Here is a 26,936-nt window from a genome sequence, read left to right on the forward strand (position 1 = left end):
TGTTGGTGGGGTCACCTAATAATTTCCTGTATACTTCTGGAGCATTTAGTTGTTTATACATTTCCTCTAGATACGCTTCTGTATCTTGTACCACCAGGGCACCGCCCTTATCCGCAGGCCGAAATACTATGGAGTTATCCTTACTCAAGACTCTGAGCGCTTGAAATTCATCCTTAGTCAAATTGTAATGTATTGCATGGTCGCCTTTTTTGTGATAGGTGGCAACATCCTGATCTACTAGTCGAATGAAGCTTTTGATTGACGGATTGAAGGACTGGGGTTCAAAAGTTGATTTCTTTCGTATTGCTGGCACCGATGTTCCTTGTGCTTCATCACTATGAGGAAAGAATTCTTTAAATTTGAGGTTTCTATTAAATTTCCAAATTTCTTTCTTCCACTCGAAGGGGTTAAAAGATGCAGTGGGTATAAAGTTCAATCCTTTATTCAGAACCCTCAGTTCCGTAGGAGAAAAAGATCTTTTAGACAAGTTGACTACTAAGTTTTCTTCTTGCTTGTGCCTTTCCCTTTGGCACTGGCCGCCGCGCCTCGTGCGCGGCCTCCGCCTTTGGTGGCGCGCGTGATAACCCCTAAAGGGGGCTTCTTAGAGGACGATGTCTTCATGCTGTCTGCATCGCTGTTAGAGGTGTTGGTGTCTCCTGACAAATCGCTGTCATTTCTGTATTGCCGTCTCCTGTGCGGATACTTACGGCGCCCTTCGCCTTGCGCTGCCCTTCCTGTGATCCATGAGTACACTCTCTCTTCCTGGTAATCTAAATTGACCTTAGAGAGTTTTTCTTTTTTAAATTTGATCAATTCTCTTTTGTTCTCCTCAACTTGTGTGTTGATCTTCTCCATCCAATCACAAGTGGGATCTTCTAGGAGGGTCTTTTTATGCACTGCTTCGAAGGATACAATCTTATCTTTCACCAGCCTCAGCTCTCTGGCAGACTCTTCTATTACCAAGAGGATGAGGTCTAGTGCACACTTGTTAAGCACGGCTACCCAGCGTTTGCAGAATTCCACATTGTTGCGTCCAATGGTGGGGACATTTTTCACTCTGAAACCCCGCGGGATTTTTTTCTGTTTATGGTAATCAGTCAAAGTGACCCCGTGCAGATAATAGAAAAAGAGAAATAGAGGTGATGGTGGCGCTGGCAGGCCTGTGTATGTGTGCACCCTGGGATTAGCTGCCACCTGGTGAGGAGGTAGCCGGCCTCCTCAAGAAACAAAACAATTAGGGAAAATTACCAGGTAGGCGCTTAATACCAATTGATGGACACAATGGTAAAAAATTAAACCAATTTATTACATAAATTAACAACAAATAACACATAAAAATAAACAAGACCACAATACAATAATAGTATAAAACTGAGGTTCCGGAGACCTCTAGATTAAATAATAAGTTAAAACTAATTAAATGTACTCAGAAGGCAGTCACAATACCTAGGTATTAGAGAATAATTCTTTAATAGTTTTTGGCTATATTGAGTTTCTTGCCCAGATGTAAAAAACACAAGAATACTTGGCACAATTGTGCATGTGGGTGTCCTCACAATGTATATTAAGTTCCAATTAGGAAAGAGTTCATCACTTGCCGATTTTGATATGAGCGGTGCAAGGATAGGCAGTAGTAAAATAGCTGTTTACTCACAGACTGGACGGTGTTTCCTTTACTATATCGAAATGGTATCGATGTGCGTAGCCGCTCTCTATCACCCTAAGCACGGGTGAGACATCCGTCAGCGGCAGGACTCGTCCGTGGCGTGAGCCGTCTGTAGCGTCAGCTGAAAAGTCGCTCTTTCCTCCGGCAAAGTGTAGATGCACCGGTGCAGCGTGCTTCACCCCCAGTGCTGGTGGAATAGTGCTCACCAAGATAAATCACCAGGTGTTCCCAGTATGGTCCAGGGGATTGAATGAAATAGTCACGCTGAAGGTATAACAAGTGCCGGCAGTAGTTTAAATGAACTGCTGGGAGGACACACTTCAATTCTTGTTGGCAATAGGTATTGGGGCTCCTTCTCTCTGTATCCTCAACGCGTTTCTCCGCACCCCAGGCGGCTTCTTCAAGAGGCAGAGTGTTCTACACTTTGCCGGAGGAAAGAGCGACTTTTCAGCTGACGCTACAGACGGCTCACGCCACGGACGAGTCCTGCCGCTGACGGCCGTGCAGATAATAATCTACTTCTTTTTTCTTAAGCCGGTACAGCATGGTGAATAATTCAAGCAGTAAAGAAAGATATTAGCGCTTAAGGTCACAAATGCAAAAGTGGGTCACATTCAATTCACAATTTATTAGAAAAATAAAATAAAATGCAATGCATAATAGTGGTTAATTACCACGTATAGAAAATGCTGATAAAATGCTAATAATAAAATTGTGTAGCTCCCAATATTGGTTTAGCCTGTTGGAAATTAGTAGGAAGCATGGACCTGTTCCTATATTAGTCCCCTTAGAGAGAAAAGTTCAATGTCCCAAATGTGGATTCAATAGTTACCACCAGTGTGTCACGAGGCAATTAAGCGAATTTGCGTCCGCAAAGATGCTGTTCCTCGGTAGGTGATGAAAGGATGGCTTTCCACAATAATAGGGAGATCCTTGTATCCAATGGAAATGTTCAACGGGGACTTGGTCCAGGTCCAGAGGTTCCAAAGGTGTGGGAGAATACACAAGTAGACAGGCTACACCGACGCGTTTCGTTGCATCTGGGCAACTTTTTCAAGGTGTTGAGAGTCCTGCTAATAGTGGTTTATATACCTTACCAATATGGTTGCTCATTAGCATATGTGATTGACATGTGACCACTTATATACATAAAATGACCAAATAATGACAGACATCGGAGAAGTAATATATTAATAATTAATGATAATGTGATTTATACATTTTGTATATCATTATATTTAAAATTCAAAAGAATTCATTTAATAAAAACCAGTCACGTGACCTCTATTTAGTATATCCTGATTAGGTTCTACAAATACCTGGAAAAATAATAAATAGCTAATGTACTGTGGCTATTGATATGATAGTTGGGATATATCCCATGTTTTCCATAGAGCTAAGGGAACATCCCCCCCCCTTCCCCTCCGCTGGAAATCGCGCGGGAATGGGGCCGATGACGTGGTATTGGGGAAGTGTAGCCCCAGCCAATAGGCTGTCCGTGGATGCAGATGGACACAGTGTGTTTGTATCACATCATTCCCCTGCGTCTATGGGGACGATGTGTGGCTAAGTTGCCATGGTGACGCGTGACGTCACCGGCGTGTTAACGCAGGCAACTGCCGCGATAACTCACTCCGGGATTATTTCCGGAAGTAACATGCTGGTATACATCAGACGCAGCCAGTTGCCATGGTGACGCCTGTCAACAAATGACGCCTTGGCAACTATTCTGCTGACATCTGCTTTGTATGCAATAAACTTTAAATAATATCAGTCTCAAATAAAAGATGATAATAATTAGCAATGGGGCATACAAAAATGTGTATTATGACCATATATAAGTTTTTATGGAAAGTAATGGTTATTAGCCACACAATATGAAAACAATTATCACGGCGACAAGTGCCCGTATTTGACCCGGTTCACTCTTATCGGACATATGTTGTTGGTGTTGTGATCCAGTTAAATCAGTTTAAAAGATTTTTTATTATAATAATAGTAAGTGCTGCAACTGGTTTGAATTAAAGAACATCTGGCAATATGATTAGCATTATGAAATAAAAGGGATGACAAAAGAAACAGTCAATAGAAGGAGTGATAAATATGTATATATATACACATATCTCTTCAAGCATCATTTTTTCATATCCATTGAAATTCTTACAGCTTAATCCCTATTGATACAACCTCTATATGTTCTTTAATAATACAATCATAAGTATATTACAAAAAATAAGAAAAATAAAGTTTTCTTTAATAAAATATATATAATGAAAATAAAATAAAAAGGAACATATGAAAATAGATATGCCCACAACTTTAATAAATAATCTCTGTAGAGAAACAATCTATGAATATCACAATAAAAAATTGTAACTCCAGTAAATAATCAATCATTATTTTAAATTAATCTAAAAAAGGAATTGGGATGGGAAGGACTAAATACATGAAACTAAAGAAGAAGGGGTGAGGTATTCAGGATATGTACATCACAGTATAGAGTTAAGCTCAACCGCCTCATTCAATCCAGATGGATGAATAGTATCCAACCTATACATCCAATAGAGTTCCTGTTTACAAAGTATTTTATAACGGTCCCCTCCTCTTTTAGTTAATGCTATATGTTCAATGGCTGTTAGGCTCAAGGAAATGGGGTCACCACCGTGATTGTCCCTAAAATGACGAGAGACACTATGGGTGGATACCTTGTTAATAATATTGCGGCGATGTTCCATGAAACGGATCTTAATGCTACGAGTGGTGCGACCCACATATTTCTGATTACAGCCACATGTAAGGAGATAGATTATGTAATTGGTGTCACAATTCATAAAACTAGTTAGACTGTATCTCTCTCCATTTTCAATGACAATGTGGGTGGTCTTTCTAGGGATGTGTTTGCAAGTTGTGCATTTGGTAGCCCCACAACGATAGAAACCTTTCGGTCTGGAGGGTAACCAAGTATTTTGTATTGTGCCCCCTGGTATAGAGATGGATGTGTCTTTCAAGAAACTCGGTGCTAGAATATTCTTGAAAGAGCGATTTTTCTTAAAGATAAATTGAGGTCTTGGAGGTAAATAGGCCCTAAGTATATTATCTTGATTCAATATACCGAAGTTTTTTGAGATTATTTTCTTGATTTGCATACTATCCCTATTATATGTAGATATAAAAGCTAAATCATCCAATTGGTCATTGGAAAGATCTAATCTAGTTTTATTTTTATTTTTATTATTATTACCGAGGTTATTTTCAACAACTGGTTCCTTCGGGCAAAGTAAAATATCTCTATCAAGATCAGCCACTTCTTTCATAGTTCTCTCCAGGGGAGGTCGTGGGTAGCCTCTTAGAGAGAATGCCTCTACCATAGATTCTGCTTGTTCCATATATTTTGCCCTATCTGTACAATTTCTCCGCAGGCGTAGGAACTGTCCTCTAGGGATATTCCTCTTCCACGGGGGATAGTGGGCACTCCGGTAGTGTAGGTAGGAGTTGGTAGAAACCTCCTTAATATAATTTGACGTATAAATTCTACCTTCCCTGGCTTCAAGAGTTAAATCCAAAAAATTAATAGTGGTAGGGTGATAGGTGTGAGTGAACTGTAAATTAAAATAATTGGAGTATACAGCTGCTGTGGTGAACCTCGCATCAAGCGCCTGAGAGTAGAAACACCTTTTGAGTGTTCCCTTCTTTATATGGTGAATAATTCACCCGGCAATTCCGCTCCCGCTGTTTCTGTTAGCGTATCCTTAAAGTACACGGCCTCAGCATCAGAGTCACTGAATGATAGCACATCGCCCACTGTTAGCCTTAGATTCAAAAAGCCACTTCCATCATCCGTCACCCCCGTCGCCATATTGTCACAGTATGATGCAAGTATGTGACTCAATCTTACCACAGTAAGCTGTGGGAAGAAGCATAAAACTGCAAAGCTCAGTTCAACAAAAGTCACTGGTCGGTATAGAATAAATTGGTATTAGGTGCCATGCATCAGAGGGACCTCAGAACCCCTGTTGTATAGAAAGAAAAATGAACCGGCACTCACTTACTGTCCAAGAATACAACTTGCTCGGGTGCCATCCATGATACCAGAAGGAATCAACTAATACCCACTCCAATTGGCGGCACTCCCAAGGCTTGATGTTAAGAAATAAACAGACGAACTGCGTCTTGGTGTTCAACGTTTCAGTCCTACGACTTTTATCAAGAACATGTGAGACAATAATACAACATACCTTAAATAGTGTGCTCCATGTGGTCTCCCTGCAGCGCTTCCGGACGCCATCTGTCTCAACCGGATGACGTCACACGGCGCGCTCCCATTCCCCGTCCTTGCGTCCCCGCACACGTGGTTTCGGAATGACGCAACCACGTCACGTTGCTCGCCGGCGGGTGGAACGCAGCGCCTAGTCAGCCCTCCGGTAGTCAATGGCGCTCCGTGCGGTTGCTAAGGGGACCTGTCAATAAAGCAAAGCATGTACAAACCAAACCATATTCAAACGTGATATGCATAACAAAAAACGTGCATGAGTTTTGAAATACAAATGTACATCCTATGTGTAAACTGAGCTGGTAGTGATGAAAATATTAAGACCACTTAACGTGGATGAGAAGACAATAAGTATACAGGAAATTATTAGGTGACCCCACCAACACCTTTAAGGAGGAACTCACAAGGTTACTAACCACAGCAGCATCAGAGGGGCACATCTCAGATACCATTCTGGCGGCACTCACCATACAATCTCCAGAGGTACCTCTAATATATAGTTTGCCGAAGATTCATAAATCATTACAAGCTCCACCAGGCCGCCCCATCATTACGGCCAGAAATTCTTTGTACAGCAATATTTCGAAATACCTTGATCAATTTCTTCAACCTTTGGTCCAAGGAGAGCAAACCTATCTCAAAGATACGAATACATTTTTAGAAAAGTTGGGGAATTTGGATCAACTCCCTGAGAATACGTTGCTTTGTACAATAGACGTTGTTTCTCTATACACGAGTATTCCACATGATGAAGGATTGAGGTATTTGGAAGATTTCATCACACATAAAGAGGAATATAATGGTCCTCCAGTGCGACTGTTCATGGAATTAATGGAAAAGACTCTCACCCGGAATTATTTTTTGTTTAACAAAGAATTTTATGTTCAACTTAGAGGGTGTGCCATGGGTAGTCATGTAGCACCTTCTTATGCGAACATATATATGTTTAAGGTTGAACAATCCCTTTTCTTTCAACATCAGTCCTTTCAACAGCATTGCCTTTTTTTTACACGGTATATTGACGACATATTTGTACTGTGGTCGGGATCGGTCACCAGTTTTCAGAATATAATGTTGGACATTAATGGCGCTCACCCTTACATCAAATTCACCTACGAAAGCCATCATCATCAAATCCATTTTTTGGATGTGAACATCCATTGGGATGGATTACTACTAAGCACATCGATTTACATCAAGCCCACGGATGTTAATAATGCATTGCACGCTCAAAGCCATCATCCAACAGCCTTAAAGAAAGGGCTTCCCTATTCCCAATTTTTGAGAATTCGTAGAATTACCACCAATGACGATTTGGCGTTGGAAGAGATTGAGCGGATGAGTTCCAAGTATTTGGCACGGGGTTATACTAAGAAAGAACTGAACTGTGCTAAGATCAGAGTTATGCAACTTAGTAGAGAACAATTGAAGACACCTCCAACTAAGAAGAAGGAACGGACGACAATTTTTGTTAACAACTATAATACGGCTTCCAAGTTTATTAATACTGTTACCAAGAGACATTGGCCGATCGTCAATACAGACCCTTCTTTAAAGGCCCTACAAGGATCAAGATTAATGATGGCGTACAGTCGAAACAAGAACTTGAAGGACTGGTTAGTTCATAATAACATTGAAACTCCACATGAAAGCAGGAAAGGACATTTTCTTACTAAAAAGGCAGGCAGCTACAGGTGTATTGGGTGCACAACTTGTAGATACTTAGAGACAGGGAACTATGTGTTACACCCATACTCTGGTAAGAAGATTTTTATTCATCATGTTCTGACGTGTACCACAAGATATGTAGTGTACCTGATTCGCTGTCCCTGCAGCCTTGTCTATATCGGAAAGACGACATGCACACTACGAGAAAGGATGACACAACACAGGTCGGCCATACGGATGGCCCTGGAGGGTAAACCGGTCGATCAGCCGGTAGCACGGCATTTCAAAGAGAAAAAACATTCCCTATCCTCTCTAGTGTACAAGTTGATAGATCATGTACCACCGTCCATTAGAGGAGAAGATAGGGACAAGAAGCTGTTGCAGCTGGAGGCCAAGTGGATCCATCGCATGAATTCAGTCTTTCCTTTTGGTCTGAACGAGACCCTGTCCTTTTCCTGTTTTCTGTAAAGATGTGGTCTTTTCTAGTTAGTAGAATTGCATTCTGGCGGAACTTTTTTGTGACGATTCTATTTGCATGATTGCATTATTATATATTCTTTAATTGTGGTTTCTTGAATTTGGATATATATTAGAACAAAGTGGGTTTAAGCCTTGAGTATTAACAGTACAGGGGCCTTTATTAGGTCTCGCACAACTTATTAAGGGGTGGAGGACTCAACAGTCTAATTTTTTGAGCATATATCCCACTTTGTTACTAATATACCATACACATGATGCAAGTGTTTATAAGCTGCTGCTGATGCCTTGGCCAGAAGCAGCTGCAACTTACAGCAGATACAGAGGCGTCTAGATACCAATACATTGTTGTTTCATTAGATATTAGCATAATCATACTGCGCATGGCAGTGCTTTGCACTACCATTTTTAATTTTTTGGAATAATAAAAAAAATGTTTGTATTATTATACATTTTTTTCATATATATTTTATGGCACACAGATTGTTTTCACTGGCACTTTGCCTTATTGTCTTCTCATCCACGTTAAGTGGTCTTAATATTTTCATCACTACCAGCTCAGTTTTCACATAGGATGTACATTTGTATTTCAAAACTCATGCACATTTTTTGTTATGCATATCACGTTTGAATATGGTTTGGTTTGTACATGCTTTGCTTTATTGACAGGTCCCCTTAGCAACCGCACGGAGCGCCATTGACTACCGGAGGGCTGACTAGACGCTGCGTTCCACCCGCCGGCGAGCAACGTGACGTGGTTGCGTCATTCCGAAACCACGTGTGCGGGGACGCAAGGACGGGGAATGGGAGCGCGCCGTGTGACGTCATCCGGTTGAGACAGACGGCGTCCGGAAGCGCTGCAGGGAGACCACATGGAGCACACTATTTAAGGTATGTTGTATTATTGTCTCACATGTTCTTGATAAAAGTCGTAGGACTGAAACGTTGAACACCAAGACGCAGTTCGTCTGTTTATTTCTTTTTTTTTTTGTATAATCTGTTTTTATTGAAACAAACACTGACTCATAACAGCTTATAAACATGTATGAATGTCAATCATCTGCGTAATAAAGCGATAAAGTTGAACATAGACAAATTGATAGCCGAATTTTCAGTATGGTCAAAGTCTGTGTTAACATTTTAAAACTGAGAAGAAGGAAAAAAAAACAAAAAAACAAAAAAAAAAAAAAACATGGCAGAGCATAGGTATAGAACAAGAAAAGGAAAACAACAAAGGAGAGAGGTGAACTGAACCGAGCGTGCTGAGAGAAGGAGGGTAGAATATGTGTAGTGGATTGATAGATTTAAACATGCTGGTCTAGGACCTATATCAAATATCGAACTACGAAGTGGCCCCCATCACCCGCTTCATTTTGCGGAGGAGATGTAAGTCTTATACGACTCAGAAGTCTTGTATTCTATCCAAGGCAACCACATCGCAATAAATTCGGAGCGTCTGTCTCCAGCGCTCAATAATACATCTTCTATATTCATGTAATAGTCTAGTCTGGAGAACCAGGTACAACGTGAAGGAGGACTAGTGGACCTCCACAAAGTGGGAATTACTGCCCGTGCAGCGTTGCCAAGGTGTCGTAGTAAAGATGACTTATAAGTAGAGATTGGGGTAGTGGAGTGGTTTAGTAACCAAAAAGCCGGGTCAGATGGTACAGGAGCATGTAGGATATCACCGGAAGTGGAAATTACAGCATCCCAGAAACTTTTAATGAGGGGACAGGTCCACCAGATGTGTAATAGAGAACCCAGGTCCCCGTGGCACCTCCAGCAGGCAGGTGAGACAGATGGGGAAATTACGTGTAAGAGGGTAGGGTGTCTATACCATCTCATCAAGATCTTGTATTGTGTTTCTCTGACCTGTATACATATGGAGCTCTTATGGGCTTTAAGAAAAATAGAGTCCCATTCCCTATCTGAGAGTGAGATGTTCAGATCCTTCTCCCATTTTTGGGTGAAGAGGGGAGGGGTCGGGGAGTCAGACGTATTTAGGAGTCTATACAGGGAGGACACAGTATGTAAGGGATTTATGGGGGCCACACACATTTTTTCAAACGCGGTCAGCTCCCTTGACGCCTGACGGTACATATTATCTGTTTATAGAAAGTGTCGGACCTGCAGGAACTTCCAGAAGTCCGCCTGTGGGATCTCCCATTTCTCTCGTATTTCCGAGAACTGTTTAATCCCAGACGGGTGAACTAGTTGACCCACTCTAAAAAGTCCCTCTAACGCCCAATTGTGATAATACCCCAGTGAGAGGCCTGGTGGGAAGGTCGGGTTGCTCAAAAAGGAGGTGAGGGGGCCAAAAACAGAGGAGATGTACGATCTTCGCCGTATCCCTTTCCAAAAAGAAAGTGTAGGAGAGACCGTCGGGTGAGGGTGTGGCAGTTTGGGCAAGGTCGGGAGCCAGGGGAAACTTTCTGGGAATAGCTGCAAACATAAACCCTCCAAGACCACCCATTGTTTACTCTCCCGGCTCCTGGTCCAATCCAAGACTCCATTTAAGAGGATTGCCTGGTAATAGGTTTTGATATCTGGGAGTTGAAACCCACCTTTTTGAGGCGGGCGAGTCAGGATGGATCTACTAATTCTGGGTCTCTTACGACGCCAAATAAATTGTTGGATCAAAGATCCCACAGTCCGGAACCAGGAGTCAGGGATCTGAATTGGTAAGGTCTGGAGGAGATATAGCAGTTTGGGTAATGTGTTCATCTTCACAACGTTGATTCTGCCTAGCCAGGAGAGATTTTGGTATTGCCATCTGCAATAATCATTTCTAATGGCTTGGAGAATAGGGTGAAAGTTCAAGGACAGCAGACGTGAAGGGTCGCCGGATAGCTGGACTCCCAGGTATGTGATGTGGGAGTCCCGCCATTGGAAAGGGAACTTGGCTTTCAAACCAGTCAAGACCGCTTGGGGGGTTGAAATATGAAGGGCATAGGATTTAGATGTGTTGATTTTAAAACCTGAGAGTGAGCCAAAAACATCCAATTCACCCATCAGGTGGGGAAGTGAGAGCGCAGGGTGTGTGACCGTCGTCAGTAGATCGTCTGCAAATAGAGCAAGTTTATAGTCTATGTTACCTATTTGTAGCCCCGTAATCTCATTATTCGCTCTAATAGCCCTGGCCAGGGCTTCAATACAAAGAACAAAAATCAGGGGGGACAAGGGGCAACCCTGTCTCGTTCCGTTACTTATAAGGAAGTTGTCAGAAAGGGTCCCGTTAACCCGCACTTTGGCCGATGGTTGTATGTACAGTGATAATATTCTATGGAGGGCTCGTGGGCCCAACCCAATATGCTCCAGCACCGCCCTCATGAAATCCCAATCTACCCTGTCAAAAGCCTTTTCGGCATCTGTAGACAGCAACACAGTGGATGTCTTGCTGCTAGAGGCCAAATGGATAAGGCTTAGGAGTTTTGTCGTATTATCTTTTGCCTCACGACCGGGGACAAACCCCACCTGGTCGTTGTGGATGAGTGATGGGAGAAATTCGTTTAATCTAAGCGCCATTAATTTCGCAAAAAATTTAAGATCCAAATTGAGCAGGGAGATTGGCCTGTAACTGGAGCATACTGAGGGGTCCTTTCCTTGTTTAGGGATCACAGTAATGTGGGCCTCAAGTGATTGTCTGGTAAAGTGGGTTTCAGCGGAGATGGAGTTAAAGGCCTGCAGTAGTTTAGGAGCGAGAGCTTCCCTAAACGTCTTATAATAAGTGGCTGTGAAGCCATCTGGGCCTGGACTTTTACGTAGAGGTGCGGTAGAGATAACGTGTTCCACCTCAGTCAAAGTGAAAGGTGCTTCTAGAGAGTCTCGATCAGACATTGACAACTGAGGGAATGCCACGTCAGCTAAATATTTCCTGGATCTCAACATATTTGAAAGGGGATCATGAGCTTGGGAAGGGTCACCTAGGTTGTATAAGGTATTGTAATAATTTTTAAAGCATGCTGCTATCTCTGGGGACTTAAAACATAGGGAACCCGCACTGTTTTTCATTGAGGGAATAAAAGAAGCCAGTCTCTGGGATCTGAGTGCCTGAGCCAGCAGGCGTCCCGGTTTATTTCCCCACTTATAATATTTGCTATTACATTTACGCAAGGAGGCTTGGGTTTTATTATTGAGGGTCAACCGGAGTTGTGTCCGGGCTTCAGACAGTTCCACCAAGTCCGATGGGGACAGGGAGGATTTGTGGCGGGACTCTAAGGAGTGAATTTTATGCAGTAGTGTGGTGATTAAGGCCTGGCTATTCTTCTTTACAAAGGAGCCTAGTTGGATCAGTTTACCACGTATAACACATTTGTGGGCCTCCCAAATCATAATTTCGGATAGTTCCCCTGTATCGTTGATGTCAAAATAATCAGACAATGCCTTATCTAATTCTGACTTGCAATATTCATCATACAGAAGGGATTCATTGAGACGCCAGGTCCAAGGGCCAGGTGTTCGGGAGGGGGCCAAGAGGGTCAGGAATACAGGGGCATGATCTGACCAAGTAATGGAACCAATAGAGGCCTCCGCTATTAAGGGGAGGTGTTTATGGCTCAAGAACAAATAATCTAGTCGTGAGTAAACCTGATGTGGGTGCGAGAAAAATGAAAAGTCTCTGTCAGTGGGATGTGTGATCCGCCAAGAGTCAGCTAGTTGAAATTCGTGGAAGACCTTCCTAACCTGTCTATATTTGTGTTCAGAGAAGTTAGGGGCTGGTGGGGAGGTGTCAATGGAGGGGTCCATGGACCAATTTAGATCACCTCCCAGAACTACTATACCCGTCAAAAGGGCCTCAAGTCGGGGAAGGTGGGATCGAAAAAAGGGCAATTGGCCCTGATTTGGAGCATAAAGGGCTATGAGGGTGTATGTCTGGGAGAATATATTGCATTGGACTACTAGTAGTCTCCCTGGAACTAATTTATGGACAGAGACATTAGTCACTTGGAGGGCTTTGGAAAAAATTATCGCGACCCCTTTAGATTTACTTTCAGGATTGTTGGAGTAGAAAGCAAGGGGAAATCTTTGATTTACTAAGGAGGGTCCACGAGCAGAAATCTTAAAATGTGTCTCCTGAATCAGAGCCACATCCACTCTGTCAGACCGCAGCGTCCGAAGTAAATGGGACCTTTTCTCAGGGGTGTTAAGCCCTCTTGCATTAATCGAGGTGAATTTAAGTATACCTGGGAAAGACATCACATCATATCAAAACATAGGGAAGCATAACGTTCGGACAGTTCACCAAAGAAAAAAAAGAAAACGAGAACGAAGAGAAGAATGAAGAAGAGAAGAGAAAAAAAAAAATCATAGAGAATAGAAACATCATGAACATAGAAACATCCGCAATGGGGAAGCAGGTAAGTATATTTACCAGCATCTCCATGTGGCACAACGGCCGTGTGCGGGACTGGGGTAAGGGAGTCACCCCTGCAGGCACCACTTCGTAGCATAACCATTGTAAGAAACCGATATAAACTATAGAAAAATAATAATGGTCAACAGTATTAACCGGTAGTAACAAGTAACTATCTTCTAGCAAAGTCACATCACTGGACTCCAGGGCTGAAGGAGAAACCGGAGGGGATACAGCAAGACGAGGCAGAGGTGGTATAAAGCCACATAAAACTCGCCTCACCCGTCATATCACGGTTAGAGTGTTCAGTCCTTCTGAAGAAAACGAAAAGGATCAATTGGCAGAGTATTGAGGAACAGTACCTTCAGATAGGTGAGGAATCCTGGCGTGCAGTGAGGGGCCCCGAGGTTTTTTTTTTTTGAGAACTGCCGACCACTTGCCATGCCGTTCCACTCCCCGCAGGTCGTGGCGGGTGCAGATCCGGGAGGATGATGTCCCAATCCGGGACCTTCAAGGGTGGGAGACCGAGATCGGAGCAGAAGGTGGGGATGTCAGATGGGGTATGGAGAGTGTATATCTTTCCTGAAGATGATACCTGTAGGCTGAAGGGGAAACCCCATCTGTACTTCAGCTGACGCTTGCGGAGTTCTTCCGTGAGGGGGCGGAGGATCTTTCTTTGTTGAAGGGTATGCCAGGAGAGATCCTGAAAGATGGAAATTGGGTCGTCATTGAAGACCAGGTCATCTATGTGACGTGCTTTATTCATAATTTCTTCCTTCTGAGAGTAATAATGTAGTCGACATATGACGTCTCGGGGTCGATCGGAAGAAAGCCCCCTCGGCTTGAGAGCACGGTGGGCTCTGTCGAACGTGATGACGGCAGCTGGGTCGTTGCCCAGGACTGTGTTGAATATTTTCGTCAAGGCATCTACTAAGCCTGTCTGGGGAACCTCCTCAGGGATACCTCTCACTCGGATGTTATTTCTCCTACCTCTGTTGTCCAAATCCAATACTCGGGTCCGCAGTGAGCGGATTTCGTCTGATTGGGTTTTAATAACATCTGTTAAGGATCCCATAAAGGTATCGGTAGAATCACGATGAGCTTCCAGCGTGTCCACCCTATCAGAAAGCTGCGAGATATCCTGTTTGATGGATGCCAGCTCTCTTCGTATGGTGTCTTGGAGATCCTGCTTAGTTGGGAGTGTTTTCATAAATTGCAGGATATCCTGAAGAGCGGTATCGCTGTGTGAGTGTGAGGTAGATTGCTCCATCCTTAACGGGGAGGCAGAGGAAGCAGAATGACAGGAAGACGGGCTTGAGGGGGAGAGGTCTCCAGAAAGCTTTGCAGGAGTAGGTTGTAGGAACGATCTCATTCCCGGTTGGGTCGCGGTCTCCTTAGGTAGTGTAGTATTACCTTTCTTTTTCCCGGATCTGACCATGTTTAAAAGAAGTTAGGTAGGTAAGTGATAGCAAGAGACGGCATGAGCACAATCCCGGTGTTGCTCGTTACGCTGTGAAGTGCCTACAGCATGGTGACTCCCCGTGGAATGGCATTAACACGACATCAATCAGTTTCCGCCATTAATAGATCGGGCTCATCGTAGGCATTGGATCCCGTCTCCCCGGTAATGTGGAGGGAGGTGTAGGACCACTGTATCACCGGCTCTCCGAGGGCGGCCCACGGCTCTTTGCAAAATCTGGCAGGTAAGTGTAAGGGCACTTGAATCGCATATAAACTTTGTATATGGGTGAGCCACTAGGGGGAGCTCCAACCCAGGATATGTAATCCAAAGGGCACCTCCACTGTAAAATAGAAGATAGGCCTGCTGAACAGAGATAATGCAAAAATGTAAAGGATATGGCCACTTGTCAGGCCTGCGGTAGGTGGAAGGGGGTTCATATATATACAGAGCAGGTGTTTGCGGGTTTGTGCTCGGGGCCCGCTGTGTCGGCCTGAACCCCTCTCAACTGTAGTCCCCGGTTTCCAGGTGGATGATGCCGAGGCCTCGGCCGTCGGTGTCACGCTGGGAGCGGCCGTGGATGGGTGTTAATGGGGGGAGAGGCGTCACACGGCAGGACACTCACCCACCAGAGTAGATTCAGCTCTGGTGTCCTCTGCAGCAGTCCCCCGTCCTCTTCCGTGAGCCTCCGGATCCGTGCGCCGGCCGAGAGCTCGCTCCAAGATGGCCGCCGGGCCCCCGCGGCTCCGTCACTCCCTGGTGCCTCCAGCGATTCCGGACACCCGTCGCAGCCGGCGGCAACAGGAGACGCTCCTCCAGCAGGTCTAGCGGTGAGTAGGGCTCCAGTAGGCAGGGGAGAGGTGCGCGGCACCCTCCCGCGGTCCCGGAAGTGCGTGCCGGCTTGAAAGAAAAATCCAGGTCCCGGTCCGGCGGCCGTCTGTAGGCCGCAACCCGCGGGAGCTCCACGAGCTGCTCCCCGATTCCGCAGCTACTACAGGGCTCGCCCAAGGGGTCAGGTCAGCCAGGGGGGACTCCTTGGCACTATAAAAGCAGGCTGGTGCAGGGTAATAAGGGGTTTATAAGCCCCAAATCTCCGGAGCTTTCACTACGTGCTGCTTCCTCCTTCAGCAGCCAGACCACGCCCCCCGTCTGTTTATTTCTTTACATCAAGCCTTGGGAGTGCCGCCAATTGGAGTGGGTATTAGTTGATTCCTTCTGGTATCATGGATGGCACCCGAGCAAGTTGTATTCTTGGACAGTAAGTGAGTGCCGGTTCATTTTTCTTTCTTTACATACATACATACATACATACATACATACGTTGAGTATCCTGTATCCAAAATTCAAAATCCCATATCTTTGGGTCCCCTACTGAGATAATAACATATTATAAAAAAAAAATATATATATATATATATATATATATATATATATATATATATATATAATATTATGTAGAATATTTATGTCCTTATCTCAGTAGGGGACCCACAAATTAGGGATTTTGGATAAGGGATACTCAACCTGTATAACCACTCTAGGGTGTGAGGTCTTGCTGTTGTATACTCATGAGGCCGAGTGCGTTCACCTACCCGAGATGTGCGTATAAGAGCGTGACCGCACACCAGAGAGAGGTGTGTCTATCTTATAAAAAGAGCGCTGCTCTCCCCGTCTGCCTGCGGCTCTCCCCTCTGTCAGCTTCCGCATCTCAATTCGACTTTTTTTAAAGTCGAATTGAGGTGGCATTGAATAGCCCAGGTCGGATCCATTCCGACAAATGAATGTCGGAATGGATCCAACTTCAATTGAATATATCCCTTAGTCTTAATTTGACTGGTGATTTGTAACCTGTATGTGGATGACCTGGATCTAAATTTCGTTGTGCTTTTTTAAAACAATGAGACTAAAAATATCTATCGATCTATCTATGCGCTGCTGTCAGTGAGGCGGGGATGTGCCGCTGTCAGTGAGGCGGGGATGTGCCGCTTTCAGTCAGGCGGGGATGTGCCGCTGTCAGTGAGCTGGATGTGGTTACAGGTAATGTGAGTGTTGGAAGTAGCTTAGGTGTGCAGCTGGGAAGTGTGTGGTCGTTGGTAAATAATGCACGGTGATGTGATGTAATGTGTACAATTATGTTAGTGTTCTGTCATTATACCATGCCATTTTATAAATAAATATATAAATCCAGATTAAAAGTGATGCATCTTCTGTGTGACCACTGCAGTTCCGAAACCAAGACAGAGTACGCCTGAAAATGCAGACACGTGTGTGCAAATCATCTTTTGCTTTTAGAGAGATCTCACCATGGTCACAAACATGCTATTCAATAACATGTTTGTCTGCAGCACCTTTAGCTTCTATATAATACATTTTTGTTTCATCATGTTCTCACATGATTTCTTCAGAGGAAAATGATTACAGTGTGGCTGGGGAATGGAGAAGTTTAGTAAGAAAATATTACATAGGTGGTAATGGAGTTTTAAAGATTTGTCACTGGAAATTTTCAACCTTGGAAATGTTTTTAATTTCTACCTATCCATTACAGCTTAATTTATACTGTTTATTTAATGTAATTCTATCTATATCTATCTATCTATCTATCTATCTATCTATCTATCTATCTATCTATCTATCCATCCATCCATCTATCCATTGATCGATCATGCTAATTTAATCATTTTAAGTTACAAATGTGTCATGTTTAGAAATTGGGATCGTAGTGGCCAAACTTTCACTGAGTAAGGGTCAGATTCAATTACACTCGAGCTCCCACAGCCCACATTGTATCTACCAGTTATGGTATCCCGCTTCTGCTCACACCTCCATAGGCTGCGAGTAGAATCCGCCTTCTGCGAGTTTATTGGCGTAGCCAATGGGAGCTGTTCTGGCCGCTTCCAAGTTTAGTTGAATCTCACCATTAGTAATATAATGTGCATAGATGTACCTTCTCAGCAACATTCTTTCTCAGCATGCGCGGGTTATATGTAAGGCAGTAATACAGCTATGGCTATAATGTGCTGTCCCTACTATTGGAGAAACATATCTTACCTGTAGGGTTGTCAACATAAATGTATGAAAGTGCACACGCTACAGGTAAGTAACATGAATGTGAGCTGTCTCTCCACCACCTCCCCCATTCACATCATACATGAGCTGGGCCGTGCTCTGTCTCTCCACCACCTCCCCCATCCACATCATACATGAGCTGGGCAGCGCTGTGTCTCTCCACCACCTCCCCCATCCACATCATACATGAGCTGGGCAGCGCTGTGTCTCTCCACCACCTCCTCCATCCACATCATACATGAGCTGTGCAGTGCTCTGTCTCTCCACCACCTCCTCCATCCACATCATACATGAGCTGGGCAGTGCTCTGTCTCTCCACCACCTCCTCCATCCACATCATACATGAGCTGGGCAGTGCTCTGTCTCTCCACCACCTCCCCCATCCACATCATACATGAGCTGGGCAGTGCTCTGTCTCTCCACCACCTCCCCCATCCACATCATACATGAGCTGGGCAGTGCTCCGTCTCTCCACCACCTCCCCCATCCACATCATACATGAGCTGTGCAGTGGTCTGTCTCTCCACCACCTCCCCTATTCACATCATACATGAGCTGGGCCGTGCTCTGTCTCTCCACCACCTCCCCCATCCACATCAAACATGAGCTGTGCAGTGCTCTGTCTCTCCACCACCTCCCCCATCCACATCATACATGAGCTGGGCCGTGCTCTGTCTCTCCACCACCTCCCCCATCCACATCATACATGAGCTGTGCAGTGGTCTGTCTCTCCACCACCTCCCCTATTCACATCATACATGAGCTGGGCCGTGCTCTGTCTCTCCACCACCTCCCCCATCCACATCAAACATGAGCTGTGCAGTGCTCTGTCTCTCCACCACCTCCCCCATCCACATCATACATGAGCTGGGCAGCGCTGTGTCTCTCCACCACCTCCCCCATCCACATCATACATGAGCTGGGCAGTACTCTGTCTCTCCACCACCTCCTCCATCCACATCATACATGAGCTGGGCAGTGCTCTGTCTCTCCACCACCTCCACCATCCACATCATACATGAGCTGGGCAGTGTTCTGTCTCTCCACCACCTCCACCATCCACATCATACATGAGCTGGGCAGTACTCTGTCTCTCCACCACCTCCTCCATCCACATCATACATGAGCTGGGCAGTGCTCTGTCTCTCCACCACCTCCACCATCCACATCATACATGAGCTGGGCAGTGCTCTGTCTCTCCACCACCTCCACCATCCACATGCTAGTTAGGCTGCGGGGAAGAGAGGGCTAAGGTTAGGCACCCCCAGGGAGGGTTAGGGTTAGGCTGCAGGGAAAGGATAGCTAGGTTTAGACTGCGGGAAGGGGTGGGGGTCAGGGTTATGCTTCTGGATGGGGGGGGGTTATGCTGCGGGAAGGGAGAGTTAGGATAATGGGGGTAAGGGGAAGGGTAAACATACTTGCCCAACCTCTGTCACGATTCTTTGCTCCCCAGGTGAGCTGTGTAGTAATTTCAGGTCTGCAGATAATGTGTCGGACTTCTTTGTGTTCTCTGTTATGCCTTGGTTGCATAGGAATTAAACATGGCACCTTCAATTGGTTATATTGCATTATAGGCTTATCTTTACTGTCGAAGTGTCAGCTGGGACCATTGTAGCAGCATCAATGTAATATTCTGGTTTAGTCATCAGAATAATCATATTTTCCATTGCTGGACAAAGTTTGACCTTTTAGGAAAAGGCAATGAAAAAAAAACTCAGCGTCTTGTAATTGAAACCATATTGTGTTACATCTGTTGTAGTGGAATGTTTTCTGAGTAGGCCTTACATATATCAGGCATCGTGTGTCATGTGTTGCAGCTATGTTCGACTGTTTGCCAATAAAAAGAAATGTTGAAAATGAAAGTTTCTAAACATCTGCATGTTACGGCACGTAACACTCATGTGTTTATGTCGAGGCAGTTACTATTTTCTGTTATAAAGTGTATATTCCACCACTTTGCAAAGTTCTACCATATCAGGGCTGAGGGGCAGATGTTCGAAGCCTTGGAGAGTGGTATAGTGGAGAGCGATAAAGTACCAGCCAATCGGCTCCTGTCATTTTTTCAAACGCCGCCTGTAACATGTCAGTTAGAAGTTGATTATCTGGCACTTTATTGCTCTCCAAGGCTTAGTACATATGCACAAGTTCTTGTTGGATATATATTGAAAGTACATCTGTAACCACCACACAGTGCGGCCATATTGTACTCTAAAGCAATAGAGATTATATATATGTTTGTACCGCGCTATTATGGGGGAAAGCTGCTCCAGACTAGGTACAGTTAAAAGTAAGGTATGGGAGCGCTAATGTATGTTGTGTGTGCGCGTACCTGCAAAGTCAAAAAAATTGTTACAACAAAAATGAAACTGATTTTACAGTAATGTTTAAGCTCTTTCCAGAGTGGTTGTTATGGGGACCAGGTGCCGGTATGGAGGTTTGCTGATGTCCGAATTTCCGTGCCCTTGCGGGCGGGAGGTGGTGTCCCTATCTATCTGTCCCTCTCCTACCTTCCTTCCCCGCGGCGCTGGTCACTCGTCCTTGCGGTCTTCCTCTTTGCCCAATGTTCTCCACGATACCGGAAGTGTTCGTTGCGTGACTTCCGGTGTGACGTGCGGCCGGTACCAGGCAGCCAACGCGTTTCGTGACGGAGCACTTTGTCAAGGATGATTGGTCTTACTATTGGGTTGATCTTTATAGGAAAAAAATCCTCAATTAACTTTATTATTCAGTTGTTAAAAACGGAGGGGCTACAATGAAAAGTTCCTGTCAAAGCAGTTGGAAAAGACAATGGAATTAGATAGAACAGAGATTCTAACATATACACACAAAGAAGGAAGAAAAAGAAAAATGGATGCAGCTTTCATGACGCAATATTACTCAAACTATCAGGATATTGAAAATATATTCAAAAAACATTGGCACATATTGAAATTGGATACAGATTTGAAAACACTTCTTCAAGAAAAACCGCAAATAATTTATAGGCGAGCTAAAAATCTTAAACAAGAACTAACAAGAAGTTGCGTTCCGCAAGGACGAGTGACCAGCGCCGCAGGGGAGGAAGGTAGGAGAGGGACAGATAGATAGGGACACCACCTCCCGGCCGCAAGGACACGGAAACTCGGACATCAGCGAACCTCGATACCGCCAACCCGGTCCCCATAACAACCACTCTGGAAAGAGCTTAAACATTACTGTAAAATCAGTTTAATTTTTGTTATAACAATTTTTTGGACTTTGCTCTAAAGCAATGTCTATGGAAATGCAGCCTCTCTGGGACTAGCAAATACTTGAGGCACTTTTACATGGTCCTTTATCGTACAGGATTTGCATCAGGTGGGATAATCACGCCAATAAGCGCTACTCACATCATTAAGCGACATGTGGTCGGGATGCGAGGATAGAAGTACAACCTCACTCCCCTGAAACGAGCAGGGTGTAATGACAGGGCCGCTGTATCTCAACCATTTCACATAAAACAAGTCAGCAATACTCCCCCACTTTCTCTTTTAGGTCCTCCTCCTGTGCATTTCTCTGCAGTGAGTTTGAAAAAGAAGGCAAGTAGTATGTGCTAATGTCTTCAACTTAAAAATCAGGACACTTTAAGCCACAACGCCAATCCACCCAGGCAAGCTTTATACAGACAGGTCACTTGTCTCTTCTGTAGCATGGTGCAAGGCATCCTATAGATGTGTGCTCATACATCGTTGCAGCAAACCTGGCATGACGGTGGTGGTTGTGATGCCCTGGGGTCCACTCAGAAGTGTCCTGAAACATGAGCTGTTGGCAGTGCGTGAGGGACCAGATATGGGAAACCCTGATCTAAATCAGAGTTTAAGCTATTGCTTGCCAACTTATGGCAGCAGCAAATCGGCACTTCTAGTTCTTATGAAAGGCCACTCTGGACTGGTACATTTGTACCGCCTGTAGGCTGCAAACCATAAACACACTGTTTGTGCGTCTTAAGACCTATCACTCATGTTATATTATCACTCTTCTAGTCCTCTTGCGGCCATACCAGTCCAATTGAGGCAAGCTGTTTTGTTTGTTTTATTATAAGCCTTTGCTTATATACAATTTCCAGAAATCTATTACAGGTTGAGTATCCCATATCCAAATATTCCGAAATACGGAATATTCCGAAATACAGACTTTTTTGAGTGAGAGTGAGATAGTGAAACCTTTGTTTTTTGATGGCTCAATGTACACAAACTTTGTTTAATACACAAAGTTATTAAAAAATATTGTATTAAATGTCCTTCAGGCTGTGTGTATAAGGTGTATATGAAACATAAATGAATTGTGTGAATGTACACACACTTTGTTTAATGCACAAAGTTATTAAAAATATTGGCTAAAATTACTTTCAGGCTGTGTGTGTATACGGTGTATATGAAACATAAATGCATTCTGTACTTAGATTTAGGTCCCACAGCCACGATATCTCATTATGGTATGCAATTATTCCAAAATACGGAAAAATCCCATATCCAAAATACCTCTGGTCCCAAGCATTTTGGATAAGGGAGACTCAACCTGTATTACTGTACCTTTAAAGCCAGAAGCCCAGCTATTACAGATGAGTGAAGGGCAGTGACACTGCCTGCAAATCCTGCTTTGAAACAAATCAAGCCATTTCATCGAGGTACAGATTTCCAGTGGTACAATCTCTGCGTTTTGGTTTCGCTGATCTGCACAGTGAAATTCTATGTTGTATTTATAAATTGCAGGTGATACTTGGCGCCTTCATCCACGCGACTTGTAGTTGCTTACATACTCGATTGGCCTTTATGATTGGATGTCATTATGCGTAGCCAATTTTCCTGCTCTTCCCAGATCTAAACATGCTTTGTACAGGAAATTTTTCCCCCACAGCGCAAAGCCCTATCAACAGCATCTTACAGCTCATCAAATTCCTGAAACGTTTTGTATTTGGAAAATTTTGCTTCACAAGGAAAATATTAATTTTGCCCTTAAAGGACCTGACACAAAGATCAAAGTACTCTTAAAAGCTTATGAACTAGATCTGTAAATGGCAAAACTCTCTGCTAATTGAAAATGCTAAAACCATTTTTTCTTCTTTGTAAATGAATGCTGCTCTGTGGATGTCATATTACTCTCCAGTTGGCTGGGCCGCGATCCAGGAAAATAGTAGTGTACCTGTTGTAAGGTACACATGTAAATACTCGAGTACAACAGAAACCCAACACAACACAAAAAAGAAAATCTAATAACACTTTCAGTACTGTCCGCAGTATATATAAGAATAACATCCATGTACAGACATGTGAAATAATGACAGCGCTAGCTATACTAGTCATTAGCAGCTGTTTCACCTGACCGGTATCTGTCATCTCCGTTCTTGTGATGACTGCAACCGCAAGAGCTTGTCATCATCTAATATTAATGTGCACAGGTTACAGAGAATTCAGTTTCTTCTGCAACTTCTTAGAAATACGGTGAGGTAGACCAGGTCTGCCATAGAGAACCCTTCTTTATATAAGATTACAGTATCCATCATGGACATGTCAGAAATGAAGCCTAAACAGGAGCAGCACTAAATTAAATGGCACGAGCGGAGATCTTGCTGGTTTTGGCAGGACTGGAGGGACAAATTTTACATGTGTGGACAGATTTAGAGTTGTGAGGGGGGGTGTCCTCACAACTCTAAATGAAAATGTTAAAGTAAAGACCCCTGGAGTAATCGCTGCATTGAAAGAGACAGATGAACTTGTGGTGGGTTCGGCATCATCCCGGCGGTCGGGATGCTGGCGGTCACATGACCGACAGCAGCATCCCAACAATGAAGATGCTGACATCGGAGGGAGTAAGTATGTTTACCCTAACCCTCCGGGGAGGGGGGGGGGGGCTGGCTAGAGCTAAACACCCCCTCCCCCCCCCCAGTGCCTTACCCTAAATACCCCCACTCCACCCCCATGGGTCCTAGCCCTAACCTGAACCCAGATGCTTACCTTCAGGATGTCAGCTGTCGGTGTTCCGGTGTCGGTCACATCACCGCTGGGATGCTGAACACGTCCGAATAGCTTATACAGCCAAATTAAGGAGTTTGGGCGTAGCCCTTGCAGTTTCCTCCGGGACTGATTTTGCTACTTTGCTACATATCTAGATTTACAAGCAAAGCAAAAAACAGGCAATCTGCTCCCAGATATACCATGCTGCAATGTGAGAGTAGAGATATAACAAGGGATTCGGTATGGAATCCTGGAGGTCACATGAACGCATCCCCATTGAATATGATCTCTTTCCCTTATCGTAGCTATTATTATATAAATAACTAATAATAATAATAATATTGTCATGGCGATCTCAAGTCTACATTGTCATTCGAAATGTTATTGTCATTATGAAATTCTTTTAGCAATGCTAAACACCTAGAGAATGCATAATTACTGTCCTCTGTATGCTTTACAGGGCATTTATATGGGTCCGTTCTGCCATACCTCTCTAAATCAAAGGAGTTAACCTTTTACAAATGGGAGAGTGGAAAATATATATAATATATTGTAACAAGGTCGCCGTCAAAGTCAGGACACAGCAGGCAGTATACAGAGTTTGTGCGAGTAGTTAATGGCATACCAGCCGCAAACAATCTTCACACCAAACAAAAGAAATACATTGTCCAATCCGCTGACTGGATGCACGGTCTCTCAGTACCTCCGAGCACTGATGCTCTAAGTCCCCAGCACTAGTGGAAACGTTCCCTACTCGCTGGCTGAAGCTCAGCAGAACAGGGTTCCCTGAAAGTGCTGGCTAGAAAGTGCAGGAAGGAATGACAGGTCTAATAGCTGCCTATATGGGATTCCCCAGTAGACAACATATGTTGGTCTAGTGATATTTACAGCCATACCACACTGGCAAACGTCCAATTCCGGCTGATCTTGGAAACTAAGCAGTGTTGGGCCCAGTCAGTACCAGTATCGGTGACGATCTGGGAATACTGGGTGCTGTACATCACTCACTTAATACCACAAGGCAGCGGACATTGTGCATTCTGTGGGTTTTCTCCCTAATAGGGCAGTTTGGATTCTTTTTGCACATATACTCTTATTTATATTGATTGCCGTAACAAGTGGGCATTGCTTTACAGTAGGTTGTTTTGAGGGTTGTCCTTGTGTCACCTGCTATTATTTCTATTAGACCTGTCATTCCTTCCTGCTTTTTGCACCCTGCACTTTCTAGCCAGCACTTTCAGGGAACCCTGTTCTGCTGAGCTTCAGCACTATTCCTTTTACTTTTTTTAAACACATCACTTCATTTCATTCACTTCTGTTTTGATGTACAGCGTCCTTGCAATTCCCCTCACTATCAGCATGCCATTTACTAGTCAGGCTGCTGAGACCACCCGCCGCACGTTTTGCCGCGCTCCGGAGCCGTTGCTATGCATGACACCGGGTTTGTTTAGCTTAGTTACCAGTGTCATGGAGTGGGAGGAGACAGCAGGGGATGCACTAGACATGCCCAGACTTGTCTCAGCCCACGTCCTGATGCTGCTGGGTTGATTGTGGTGCCATTTGAGGCTTATATTTCGTGTTCTGACAACAGTGCGGTTAGCCCCTGAGGAAGACCAGTTGGTTGAAACAGCTGTCGGGCTGTGTATGCTGTATTTGCTGTACTTCACCATGCCGTTTGGTTAAGGAATAAATCCTGCTTTTCTTTCATCTACACGTGAGTGCTGGCTTGTCTACTTTTTCTGCATTGCTGGAGAAGTGAGTGTTTTTTTTTTATATATATATATATATATATGTGTATATATAATAGAGAGAGAAGATTCGCAGAAGCTAAATGCTTATTACAGTCACCTGTAAGGGTGTAGTATGGTTTGCCGGCGGTCGGGGTCCCGGCGACCAACATACCGTCAGATGGGCGAGCATAAATGAGCCCCTTGCGGGCTCTCTGTGCTCGCCACGCTGCGGGCACGGTGGCGCACTATGCGCGCCATGCTATCTATTCTCCCTCCAGGGGGGTCGTGGACCCCCAAGAGGGAGAAAAGATGTCTGTATGCCGGCGGTCGGGATTCCGGCGCCGGTATGGTGGTCGCTGGGAGCCCAGCCGCCGTTAACCTGAAGACCACCCACCTGTAAACCGCTGTAGTGTTAGGAATAGCTGCAAATACTGTGAGTGATCCCTCAGTATTGCTGGGATCAGGCAGTGTGCTTTAACCATGAACCTCTCCTGATGTAAGAATAAAAGTCATTTCTTCAGAACCACATCACTTTCTTCCATTGCTTTAAAATCCACATTATGGGCCTGAGACCAATGTTTAGGTAAACAACTTAAATCGTTTCTATAATTGATGCACCTTCAATTTTATTCAACCTTTTCAAAATGTACTTAGAAACTAATAACTTGTTTATTAAGTGTATTATATATTTATTTTTTTCTGTTTCAGGGAAAAAAAATCTATCAATAATTAGTATTGAAGTGAATATGAAATATGAATAGTTTATACTGAGATTGTTATTTCTGGGTCCTCCGTGACAAGTTCTATTCCTATTGCCCAGGTTCTTGTTTGAATAAACATAACTGTCTCTACCTGGATTGTCCTTGCCATTACGCTCACCTTGAACAAACAGTTTGTGTGACAGTAATTGGCTCCTTTTTACATTCTTTCTCAACATCGAATGCACCAGCATAGTCGGAAGAGTTAATTAAATATTTCAAGCTTAGTTTTTGCTATGTTCAATAAAATGCTCAAACATTATGTAGTCAAAAGCAAATCCAGGCCTGGAGCCTGATTTTAAACAATCATAATCTTCTAAGACACTAATGTGCAACCTGATATACTTTAAGGGCTGCTTATTTGGCCTTCTAACCTTCAAAAGGGGCTGCACGCAACCCTTCCGCTCGGGGAGAAGTTAAAAATACACATTTAATAAGTGACACCAAATTGCTTCAGAATAGCTCCAACTCAAACTCCGCACTCACACCAAAACACCTGTGAAACCCCTTACAATTC

The 26,936-nt window shown here is 44.1% G+C and overlaps 1 protein-coding gene and 1 pseudogene across 8 annotated transcripts in view; both read left to right on the forward strand.

Moving 5' to 3' along the window:
* Positions 1 to 26,936, forward strand: part of ACOT7 (acyl-CoA thioesterase 7) — a 509,309-nt gene that overhangs the window by 314,780 nt on the left and 167,593 nt on the right. The gene's annotated exons all lie outside the window — the stretch shown is intronic.
* On the forward strand, positions 24,814 to 24,933 carry LOC134968167 (5S ribosomal RNA; annotated as a pseudogene).

Source organism: Pseudophryne corroboree, chromosome 10 (genome assembly GCF_028390025.1).
Source record: "Pseudophryne corroboree isolate aPseCor3 chromosome 10, aPseCor3.hap2, whole genome shotgun sequence".
Taxonomy (NCBI): Eukaryota; Metazoa; Chordata; class Amphibia; order Anura; family Myobatrachidae; genus Pseudophryne; species Pseudophryne corroboree.